A 12,835-nucleotide genomic window follows, 5' to 3' on the forward strand; every position below is an offset into this window, starting at 1 on the left:
TGAGCGCTGCACTCTCAGAGGTAGATGGGTATACTCTATCTTCACCCTGGTGCCGGTACTGAGCGAGCGATGCACTGTCAGAGGTAGATGTGTATACTCTATCTTCACCCTGGTGCCGGTACTGAGCGAGCGATGCACTCTCAGAGGTAGATGTGTATACTCTGTTCGCCCTGGTGCCGGTACTGAGCGAGCGCTGCACTGTCAGAGGTAGATGAGTATACTCTATCTTCACCCTGGTGCCAGTACTGAGTGAGCGATGCACTGTCAGAGGTAGATGTGTATACTCTATCTTCAACCTGGTGCCGGTACTGAGCGAGCGCTGCACTGTCAGAGGTAGATGTGTATACTCTGTTCGCCCTGGTGCCGGTACTGAGTGAGCGCTGCACTCTCAGAGGTAGATGTGTATACTCTGTTCGCCGTGGTGCCAGTACTGAGAGAGCGCTGCACTGTCAGAGGTAGATGTGTATACTCTGTTCGCCCTGGTGCCGGTACTGAGTGAGCGCTGCACTGTCAGAGGTAGATGTGTACACCCTGTTCGCCCTGGTACCGGTACTGAGCGAGCACTGCACTGTCAGAGGTAGATGTGTATACTCTGTTCGCCCTGGTGCCGGTACTGAGCGAGCGCAGCACTGTCAGAGGTAGATGTGTATACTCTGTTCGCCCTGGTGCCGGTACTGAGCGAGCGCTGCACTGTCAGAGGTAGATGTGTATACTCTGTTCGCCGATGTGCCGGTACTGAGTGAGCGATGCACTGTCAGAGGTAGATGTGTATACTCTGTTCGCCGATGTGCCGGTACTGATTGAGCGCTGCACTGTCAGAGGTAGATGTGTACACCCTGTTCGCCGTGGTGCCGGTACTGAGCGAGCGCTGCACTGTCAGAGGTAGATGTGTATACTCTGTTCGCCCTGGTGCCGGTACTGAGTGAGCGCTGCACTGTCAGAGGTAGATGTGTATACTCTGTTCGCCGATGTGCCGGTACTGATCGAGCGCTGCACTGTCAGAGGTAGATGTGTATACTCTGTTCGCCCTGGTGCCGGTACTGAGCGAGCGCTGCATTGTCAGAGGTAGATGTGTATACTCTGTTCACCCTGGTGCCGGTACTGAGCGAGCGATGCACTGTCAGAGGTAGATGTGTATACTCTGTTCGCCGTGGTGCCGGTACTGAGTGAGCGCTGCACTGTCAGAGGTAGATGTGTATACTCTGTTCACCCTGGTGCCGGTACTGAGCGAGCGCTGCACTGTCAGAGGTAGATGTGTATACTCTGTTCACCCTGGTGCCGGTACTGAGTGAGCGCTGCACTCTCAGAGGTAGATGTGTATACTCTGTTCGCCGTGCTGCCGGTACTGAGTGAGCGCTGCACTGTCAGAGGTAGATGTGTATACTCTGTTCGCCGTGCTGCCGGTACTGAGAGAGCGCTGCACTCTCAGAGGTAGATGAGTATACTCTGTTCGCCCTGGTGCCGGTACTGAGCGAGCGCTGCACTGTCAGAGGTAGATGTGTATACTCTGTTCGCCGTGGTGCCGGTACTGAGAGAGCGCTGCACTGTCAGAGGTAGATGTGTATACTCTGTTCGCCGTGGTGCCGGTACTGAGAGAGCGCTGCACTCTCAGAGGTAGATGAGTATACTCTGTTCGCCCTGGTGCCGGTACTGAGCGAGTGCTGCACTGTCAGAGGTAGATGTGTATACTCTGTTCGCCCTGGTGCCGGTACTGAGCGAGCGCTGCACTGTCAGAGGTAGATGTGTTTACTCTGTTCGCCGTGGTGCCGGTACTGAGGAAGCGCTGCACTGTCAGAGGTAGATGTGTATACTCTGTTCGCCCTGGTGCCGGTACTGAGCGAGCGCTGCACTGTCAGAGGTAGATGTGTATACTCTGTTCACCCTGGTGCCGGTACTGAGCGAGCGATGCACTGTCAGAGGTAGATGTGTATACTCTGTTCGCCGTGGTGCCGGTACTGAGTGAGCGCTGCACTGTCAGAGGTAGATGTGTATACACTGTTCACCCTGGTGCCGGTACTGAGCGAGCGCTGCACTGTCAGAGGTAGATGTGTATACTCTGTTCACCCTGGTGCCGGTACTGAGTAAGCGCTGCACTCTCAGAGGTAGATGTGTATACTCTGTTCGCCGTGCTGCCGGTACTGAGTGAGCGCTGCACTGTCAGAGGTAGATGTGTATACTCTGTTCGCCGTGGTGCCGGTACTGAGAGAGAGCGCTGCACTGTCAGAGGTAGATGTGTATACTCTGTTCGCCGTGGTGCCGGTACTGAGAGAGCGCTGCACTGTCAGAGGTAAATGTGTATACTCTCTTCGCCCTGGTGCCGGTACTGAGTGAGCGCTGCACTTTCAGAGGTAGATGAGTATACTCTGTTCGCCCTGGTGCCGGTACTGAGCGAGTGCTGCACTGTCAGAGGTAGATGTGTATACTCTGTTCGCCCTGGTGCCGGTACTGAGTGAGCGCTGCACTGTCAGAGGTAGATGTGTATACTCTGTTCGCCCTGGTGCCGGTACTGAGCGAGCACTGCACTGTCAGAGGTAGATGTGTATACTCTGTTCGCCCTGGTGCCGGTAATGAGCGAGCGCTGCACTGTCAGAGGTAGATGTGTATACTCTGTTCACCCTGGTGCCGGTACTGAGCGAGCGCTGCACTGTCAGAGGTAGATGTTTATACTCTGTTCGCCGTGGTGCCGGTACTGAGGGAGCGCTGCACTGTCAGAGGTAGATGTGTATACTCTGTTCGCCCTGGTGCCGATACTGAGCGAGCGCTGCACTGTCAGAGGTAGATGTGTACACTCTGTTCACCCTGGTGCCGGTACTGAGTGAGCGATGCACTGTCAGAGGTAGATGTGTATACTCTGTTCGCCGTGGTGCCGGTACTGAGGGAGCGCTGCACTGTCAGAGGTAGATGTGTATACTCTGTTCGCCCTGGTGCCGGTACAGAGGAAGCGCTGCACTGTCAGAGGTAGATGTGTATACTCTGTTCACCCTGGTGCCGGTACTGAGGGAGCGATGCACTGTCAGAGGTAGATGTGTATACTCTGTTCGCCCTGGTGCCGGTACTGAGGAAGCGCTGCACTGTCAGAGGTAGATGTGTATACTCTGTTCGCCCTGGTGCCGGTACTGAGCGAGCGCTGCACTGTCAGAGGTAGATGTGTATACTCTGTTCACCCTGGTGCCGGTACTGAGCGAGCGATGCACTGTCAGAGGTAGATGTGTATACTCTGTTCGCCGTGGTGCCGGTACTGAGTGAGCGCTGCACACTCAGAGGTAGATGTGTATACTCTGTTCGCCCTGGTGCCGGTACTGAGTGAGCGCTGCACTGTCAGAGGTAGATGTGTATACTCTGTTCGCCCTGGTGCCGGTACTGAGCGAGCGCTGCAATGTCAGAGGTAGATGTGTATACTCTGTTCACCCTGGTGCCGGTACTGAGTGAGCGCTGCACTGTCAGAGGTAGATGTGTATACTCTGTTCACCCTGGTGCCGGTACTGAGAGAGCGCTGCACTGTCAGAGGTAGATGTGTACACTCTGTTCACCCTCGTGCCGGTACTGAGCGAGCGCTGCACTGTCAGAGGTAGATGTTTATACTCTGTTCACCCTGGTGCCGGTACTGAGTGAGCGCTGCACTCTCAGAGGTAGAGGTGTATACTCTGTTCGCCGTGCTGCCGGTACTGAGTGAGCGCTGCACTGTCAGAGGTAGATGTGTATACTCTGTTCGCCGTGGTGCCGGTACTGAGTGAGCGCTGCACTGTCAGAGGTAGATGAGTATACTCTGTTCGCCGTGGTGCCGGTACTGAGAGAGCGCTGTACTGTCAGAGGTAGATGTGTATACTCTGTTCGCCCTGGTGCCGGTACTGAGCGAGCGATGCACTGTCAGAGGTAGATGTGTATACTCTGTTCGCCGTGGTGCCGGTACTGAGCGAGCGCAGCACTGTCAGAGGTAGATGTGTATACTCTGTTCACCCTGGTGCCGGTACTGAGTGAGCGCTGCACTCTCAGAGGTAGATGTGTATACTCTGTTCGCCGTGCTGCCGGTACTGAGTGAGCGCTGCACTGTCAGAGGTAGATGTGTATACTCTGTTCGCCGTGGTGCCGGTACTGAGAGAGCGCTGCACTGTCAGAGGTAGATGAGTATACTCTGTTCGCCGTGGTGCCGGTACTGAGAGTGCACTGCACTGTCAGAGGTAAATGTGTATACTCTCTTCGCCCTGGTGCCGGTACTGAGTGAGCGCTGCACTTTCAGAGGTAGATGAGTATACTCTGTTCGCCCTGGTGCCGGTACTGAGCGGGTGCTGCACTGTCAGAGGTAGATGTGTATATTCTGTTCGCCGTGGTGCCGGTACTGAGTGAGCGCTGCACTGTCAGAGGTAGATGTGTATACTCTGTTCGCCCTGGTGCCGGTACTGAGCGAGCGCTGAACTGTCAGAGGTAGATGTGTATACTCTGTTCACCCTGGTGCCGATACTGAGCGAGCGCTGCACTGTCAGAGGTAGATGTTTATACTCTGTTCGCCGTGGTGCCGGTACTGAGGGAGCGCTGCACTGTCAGAGGTAGATGTGTATACTCTTTTCGCCCTGGTGCCGATACTGAGCGAGCGCTGCACTGTCAGAGGTAGATGTGTATACTCTGTTCACCCTGGTGCCGGTACTCAGTGAGCGATGCACTGTCAGAGGTAGATGTGTATACTCTGTTCGCCGTGGTGCCGGTACTGAGGGTGCGCTGCACTGTCAGAGGTAGATATGTATACTCTGTTCGCCCTGGTGCCGGTACAGAGGAAGCGCTGCACTGTCAGAGGTAGATGTGTATACTCTGTTCACCCTGGTGCCGGTACTGAGGGAGCGATGCACTGTCAGAGGTAGATGTGTATACTCTGTTCGCACTGGTGCCGGTACTGAGGAAGCGCTGCACTTTCAGAGGTAGATGTGTATACTCTGTTGGCCCTGGTGCCGGTACTGAGCGAGTGCTGCACTGTCAGAGGTAGATGTGTATACTCTGTTCACCCTAGTGCCGGTACTGAGCGAGCGATGCAATGTCAGAGGTAGATGTGTATACTCTGTTCGCCCTGGTGCCGGTACTGAGTGAGCGCTGCACTGTCAGAGGTAGATGTGTATACTGTGTTCGCCCTGGTGCCGGTAATGAGCGAGCGCTGCACTGTCAGAGGTAGATGTGTATACTCTGTTCACCCTGGTGCCGATACTGAGCGAGCGCTGCACTGTCAGAGGTAGATGTTTATACTCTGTTCGCCGTAGTGCCGGTACTGAGGGAGCGCTGCACTGTCAGAGGTAGATGTGTATACTCTTTTCGCCCTGGTGCCGATACTGAGCGAGCGCTGCACTGTCAGAGGTAGATGTGTATACTCTGTTCGCCCTGGTGCCGGTACTGAGTGAGCGCTGCACTGTCAGAGGTAGATGTGTATACTCTGTTCGCCCTGGTGCCGGTACTGAGCGAGCACTGCACTGTCAGAGGTAGATGTGTATACTCTGTTCGCCCTGGTGCCGGTAATGAGCGAGCGCTGCACTGTCAGAGGTAGATGTGTATACTCTGTTCACCCTGGTGCCGGTACTGAGCGAGCGCTGCACTGTCAGAGGTAGATGTTTATACTCTGTTCGCCGTGGTGCCGGTACTGAGGGAGCGCTGCACTGTCAGAGGTAGATGTGTATACTCTGTTCGCCCTGGTGCCGATACTGAGCGAGCGCTGCACTGTCAGAGGTAGATGTGTACACTCTGTTCACCCTGGTGCCGGTACTGAGTGAGCGATGCACTGTCAGAGGTAGATGTGTATACTCTGTTCGCCGTGGTGCCGGTACTGAGGGAGCGCTGCACTGTCAGAGGTAGATGTGTATACTCTGTTCGCCCTGGTGCCGGTACAGAGGAAGCGCTGCACTGTCAGAGGTAGATGTGTATACTCTGTTCACCCTGGTGCCGGTACTGAGGGAGCGATGCACTGTCAGAGGTAGATGTGTATACTCTGTTCGCCCTGGTGCCGGTACTGAGGAAGCGCTGCACTGTCAGAGGTAGATGTGTATACTCTGTTCGCCCTGGTGCCGGTACTGAGCGAGCGCTGCACTGTCAGAGGTAGATGTGTATACTCTGTTCACCCTGGTGCCGGTACTGAGCGAGCGATGCACTGTCAGAGGTAGATGTGTATACTCTGTTCGCCGTGGTGCCGGTACTGAGTGAGCGCTGCACTCTCAGAGGTAGATGTGTATACTCTGTTCGCCCTGGTGCCGGTACTGAGTGAGCGCTGCACTGTCAGAGGTAGATGTGTATACTCTGTTCGCCCTGGTGCCGGTACTGAGCGAGCGCTGCAATGTCAGAGGTAGATGTGTATACTCTGTTCACCCTGGTGCCGGTACTGAGTGAGCGCTGCACTGTCAGAGGTAGATGTGTATACTCTGTTCACCCTGGTGCCGGTACTGAGAGAGCGCTGCACTGTCAGAGGTAGATGTGTACACTCTGTTTACCCTCGTGCCGGTACTGAGCGAGCGCTGCACTGTCAGAGGTAGATGTGTATACTCTGTTCACCCTGGTGCCGGTACTGAGTGAGCGCTGCACTCTCAGAGGTAGAGGTGTATACTCTGTTCGCCGTGCTGCCGGTACTGAGTGAGCGCTGCACTGTCAGAGGTAGATGTGTATACTCTGTTCGCCGTGGTGCCGGTACTGAGTGAGCGCTGCACTGTCAGAGGTAGATGAGTATACTCTGTTCGCCGTGGTGCCGGTACTGAGAGAGCGCTGTACTGTCAGAGGTAGATGTGTATACTCTGTTCGCCCTGGTGCCGGTACTGAGCGAGCGATGCACTGTCAGAGGTAGATGTGTATACTCTGTTCGCCGTGGTGCCGGTACTGAGCGAGCGCAGCACTGTCAGAGGTAGATGTGTATACTCTGTTCACCCTGGTGCCGGTACTGAGTGAGCGCTGCACTCTCAGAGGTAGATGTGTATACTCTGTTCGCCGTGCTGCCGGTACTGAGTGAGCGCTGCACTGTCAGAGGTAGATGTGTATACTCTGTTCGCCGTGGTGCCGGTACTGAGAGAGCGCTGCACTGTCAGAGGTAGATGAGTATACTCTGTTCGCCGTGGTGCCGGTACTGAGAGTGCACTGCACTGTCAGAGGTAAATGTGTATACTCTCTTCGCCCTGGTGCCGGTACTGAGTGAGCGCTGCACTTTCAGAGGTAGATGAATATACTCTGTTCGCCCTGGTGCCGGTACTGAGCGGGTGCTGCACTGTCAGAGGTAGATGTGTATACTCTGTTCGCCGTGGTGCCGGTACTGAGTGAGCGCTGCACTGTCAGAGGTAGATGTGTATACTCTGTTCGCCCTGGTGCCGGTACTGAGCGAGCGCTGAACTGTCAGAGGTAGATGTGTATACTGTGTTCGCCCTGGTGCCGGTAATGAGCGAGCGCTGCACTGTCAGAGGTAGATGTGTATACTCTGTTCACCCTGGTGCCGATACTGAGCGAGCGCTGCACTGTCAGAGGTAGATGTTTATACTCTGTTCGCCGTGGTGCCGGTACTGAGGGAGCGCTGCACTGTCAGAGGTAGATGTGTATACTCTTTTCGCCCTGGTGCCGATACTGAGCGAGCGCTGCACTGTCAGAGGTAGATGTGTATACTCTGTTCACCCTGGTGCCGGTACTCAGTGAGCGATGCACTGTCAGAGGTAGATGTGTATACTCTGTTCGCCGTGGTGCCGGTACTGAGGGTGCGCTGCACTGTCAGAGGTAGATATGTATACTCTGTTCGCCCTGGTGCCGGTACAGAGGAAGCGCTGCACTGTCAGAGGTAGATGTGTATACTCTGTTCACCCTGGTGCCGGTACTGAGGGAGCGATGCACTGTCAGAGGTAGATGTGTATACTCTGTTCGCACTGGTGCCGGTACTGAGGAAGCGCTGCACTGTCAGAGGTAGATGTGTATACTCTGTTGGCCCTGGTGCCGGTACTGAGCGAGCGCTGCACTGTCAGAGGTAGATGTGTATACTCTGTTCACCCTAGTGCCGGTACTGAGCGAGCGATGCAATGTCAGAGGTAGATGTGTATACTCTGTTCGCCCTGGTGCCGGTACTGAGTGAGCGCTGCACTGTCAGAGGTAGATGTGTATACTCTGTTCGCCGTGGTGCCGGTACTGAGTGAGCGCTGCACTCTCAGAGGTAGATGTGTATACTCTGTTCGCCCTGGTGCCGGTACTGAGTGAGCGCTGCACTGTCAGAGGTAGATGTGTATACTCTGTTCGCCCTGGTGCCGGTACTGAGCGAGCGCTGCAATGTCAGAGGTAGATGTGTATACTCTGTTCACCCTGGTGCCGGTACTGAGTGAGCGCTGCACTGTCAGAGGTAGATGTGTATACTCTGTTCACCCTGGTGCCGGTACTGAGAGAGCGCTGCACTGTCAGAGGTAGATGTGTACACTCTGTTCACCCTCGTGCCGGTACTGAGCGAGCGCTGCACTGTCAGAGGTAGATGTGTATACTCTGTTCACCCTGGTGCCGGTACTGAGTGAGCGCTGCACTCTCAGAGGGAGAGGTGTATACTCTGTTCGCCGTGCTGCCGGTACTGAGTGAGCGCTGCACTGTCAGAGGTAGATGTGTATACTCTGTTCGCCGTGGTGCCGGTACTGAGTGAGCGCTGCACTGTCAGAGGTAGTTGAGTATACTCTGTTCGCCGTGGTGCCGGTACTGAGAGAGCGCTGCACTGTCAGAGGTAGATGTATATACTCTGTTCGCCGTGGTGCCGGTACTGAGAGAGCGCTGCACTGTCAGAGGTAGATGTGTATACTCTGTTCGCCCTGGTGCCGGTACTGAGCGAGCGATGCACTGTCAGAGGTAGATGTGTATACTCTGTTCGCCGTGGTGCCGGTACTGAGCGAGCGCAGCACTGTCAGAGGTAGATGTGTATACTCTGTTCGCCCTGGTGCCGGTACTGAGTGAGCGCTGCACTGTCAGAGGTAGATGAGTATACTCTGTTCGCCCTGGTGCCGGTAATGAGCGAGCGCTGCACTGTCAGAGGTAGATGTGTATACTCTGTTCACCCTGGTGCCGGTACTGAGCGAGCGCTCCACTGTCAGAGGTAGATGTGAAGACTGTGTTCGCCGTGGTGCCGGTACTGAGGGAGCGCTGCACTGTCAGAGGTAGATGTGTATACTCTGTTCACCCTGGTGCCGGTACTGAGCGAGCGCTGCACTGTCAGAGGTAGATGTGTATACTCTGTTCACCCTGGTGCCGGTACTGAGTGAGCGCTGCACTCTCAGAGGTAGATGTGTATACTCTGTTCGCCGTGCTGCCGGTACTGAGTGAGCGCTGCACTGTCAGAGGTAGATGTGTATACTCTGTTCGCCGTGGTGCCGGTACTGAGAGAGCGCTGCACTGTCAGAGGTAGATGTGTATACTCTGTTCGCCCTGGTGCCGGTAATGAGCGAGCGCTGCACTGTCAGAGGTAGATGTGTATACTCTGTTCACCCTGGTGCCGGTACTGAGCGAGCGATGCACTGTCAGAGGTAGATGTTTATACTCTGTTCGCCGTGGTGCCGGTACTGAGGGAGCGCTGCACTGTCAGAGGTAGATGTGTATACTCTGTTCGCCCTGGTGCCGATACTGAGCGAGCGCTGCACTGTCAGAGGTAGATGTGTATACTCTGTTCTCCCTTGTGCCGGTACTGAGTGAGCGATGCACTGTCAGAGGTAGATGTGTACACTCTGTTCGCCGTGGTGCCGGTACTGAGGGAGCGCTGCACTGTCAGAGGTAGATGTGTATACTCTGTTCGCCCTGGTGCCGGTACAGAGGAAGCGCTGCACTGTCAGAGGTAGATGTGTATACTCTGTTCACCCTGGTGCCGGTACTGAGGGAGCGATGCACTGTCAGAGGTAGATGTGTATACTCTGTTCGCCCTGGTGCCGGTACTGAGGAAGCGCTGCACTGTCAGAGGTAGATGTGTATACTCTGTTCGCCCTGGTGCCGGTACTGAGCGAGCGCTGCACTGTCAGAGGTAGATGTGTATACTCTGTTCACCCTGGTGCCGGTACTGAGCGAGCGATGCACTGTCAGAGGTAGATGTGTATACTCTGTTCGCCGTGGTGCCGGTACTGAGTGAGCGCTGCACTCTCAGAGGTAGATGTGTATACTCTGTTCGCCCTGGTGCCGGTACTGAGTGAGCGCTGCACTGTCAGAGGTAGATGTGTATACTCTGTTCACCCTGGTGCCGGTACTGAGAGAGCGCTGCACTGTCAGAGGTAGATGTGTACACTCTGTTCACCCTCGTGCCGGTACTGAGCGAGCGCTGCACTGTCAGAGGTAGATGTGTATACTCTGTTCACCCTGGTGCCGGTACTGAGTGAGCGCTGCACTCTCAGAGGTAGAGGTGTATACTCTGTTCGCCGTGCTGCCGGTACTGAGTGAGCGCTGCACTGTCAGAGGTAGATGTGTATACTCAGTTCGCCGTGGTGCCGGTACTGAGAAAGCGCTGTTCTGTCAGAGGTAGATGTGTATACTCTGTTCGCCCTGGTGCCGGTACTGAGCGAGCGATGCACTGTCAGAGGTAGATGTGTATACTCTGTTCGCCGTGGTGCCGGTACTGAGCGAGCGCAGCACTGTCAGAGGTAGATGTGTATACTCTGTTCACCCTGGTGCCGGTACTGAGTGAGCGCTGCACTCTCAGAGGTAGATGTGTATACTCTGTTCACCCTGGTGCCGGTACTGAGTGAGCGCTGCACTCTCAGAGGTAGATGTGTATACTCTGTTCGCCGTGCTGCCGGTACTGAGTGAGCGCTGCACTGTCAGAGGTAGATGTGTATACTCTGTTCGCCGTGGTGCCGGTACTGAGAGAGCGCTGCACTGTCAGAGGTAGATGTGTATACTCTGTTCGCCCTGGTGCCGGTACTGAGTGAGTGCTGCACTTTCAGAGGTAGATGAGTATACTCTGTTCGCCCTGGTGCCGGTACTGAGAGAGCGCTGCACTGTCAGAGGTAAATGTGTATACTCTCTTCGCCCTGGTGCCGGTACTGAGTGAGTGCTGCACTTTCAGAGGTAGATGAGTATACTCTGTTCGCCCTGGTGCCGGTACTGAGCGAGTGCTGCACTGTCAGAGGTAGATGTGTATACTCTGTTCGCCGTGGTGCCGGTACTGAGTGAGCGCTGCACTGTCAGAGGTAGATGTGTATACTCTGTTCGCCCTGGTGCCGGTACTGAGCGAGCGCTGAACTGTCAGAGGTAGATGTGTATACTGTGTTCGCCCTGGTGCCGGTAATGAGCGAGCGCTGCACTGTCAGAGGTAGATGTGTATACTCTGTTCACCCTGGTGCCGATACTGAGCGAGCGCTGCACTGTCAGAGGTAGATGTTTATACTCTGTTCGCCGTGGTGCCGGTACTGAGGGAGCGCTGCACTGTCAGAGGTAGATGTGTATACTCTTTTCGCCCTGGTGCCGGTACAGAGGAAGCGCTGCACTGTCAGAGGTAGATGTGTATACTCTGTTCACGCTGGTGCCGGTACTGAGGGAGCGATGCACTGTCAGAGGTAGATGTGTATACTCTGTTCGCACTGGTGCCGGTACTGAGGAAGCGCTGCACTGTCAGAGGTAGATGTGTATACTCTGTTGGCCCTGGTGCCGGTACTGAGCGAGCGCTGCACTGTCAGAGGTAGATGTGTATACTCTGTTCACCCTGGTGCCGGTACTGAGCGAGCGATGCAATGTCAGATGTAGATGTGTATACTCTGTTCGCCCTGGTGCCGGTACTGAGTGAGCGCTGCACTGTCAGAGGTAGATGTGTATACTCTGTTCACCCTGGTGCCGGTACTGAGGGAGCGATGCACTGTCAGAGGTAGATGTGTATACTCTGTTGGCCCTGGTGCCGGTACTGAGCGAGCGCTGCACTGTCAGAGGTAGATGTGTATACTCTGTTCGCCGTGGTGCCGGTACTGAGAGAGCGCTGCACTGTCAGAGGTAGTTGTGTATACTCTGTTCGCCGTGGTGCCGGTACTGAGTGAGCGCTGCACTCTCAGAGGGAGAGGTGTATACTCTTTTCGCCGTGCTGCCGGTACTGAGTGAGCGCTGCACTGTCAGAGGTAGTTGTGTATACTCTGTTCGCCGTGGTGCCGGTACTGAGTGAGCGCTGCACTGTCAGAGGTAGTTGAGTATACTCTGTTCGCCGTGGTGCCGGTACTGAGAGAGCGCTGCACTGTCAGAGGTAGATGTGTATACTCTGTTCGCCGTGGTGCCGGTACTGAGAGAGCGCTGTACTGTCAGAGGTAGATGTGTATACTCTGTTCACCCTGGTGCCGGTACTGAGGGAGCGCTGCACTGTCAGAGGTAGATGTGTATACTCTGTTCGCCCTGGTGCCGGTACTGAGCGAGCGCTGCACTGTCAGAGGTAGATGTGTATACTCTGTTCACCCTGGTGCCGGTACTGAGCGAGCGCTGCACTGTCAGAGGTAGATGTGTATACTCTGTTCACCCTGGTGCCGGTACTGAGTGAGCGCTGTACTCTCAGAGGTAGATGTGTATACTCTGTTCGCCGTGCTGCCGGTACTGAGTGAGCGCTGCACTGTCAGAGGTAGATGTGTATACTCTGGTCACCCTTGTGCCGGTACTGAGTGAGCGATGCACTGTCAGAGGTAGATGTGTATACTCTGTTCGCCGTGGTGCCGGTACTGAGGGAGCGCTGCACTGTCAGAGGTAGATGTGTATACTCTGTTCGCCCTGGTGCCGGTACAGAGGAAGCGCTGCACTGTCAGAGGTAGATGTGTATACTCTGTTCACCCTGGTGCCGGTACTGAGGGAGCGATGCACTGTCAGAGGTAGATGTGTATACTCTGTTCGCCCTGGTGCCGGTACTGAGGAAGCGCTGCACTGT

This window comes from Scyliorhinus torazame, chromosome 23, assembly GCF_047496885.1.
Source record: "Scyliorhinus torazame isolate Kashiwa2021f chromosome 23, sScyTor2.1, whole genome shotgun sequence".
NCBI classification, from domain to species: domain Eukaryota; kingdom Metazoa; phylum Chordata; class Chondrichthyes; order Carcharhiniformes; family Scyliorhinidae; genus Scyliorhinus; species Scyliorhinus torazame.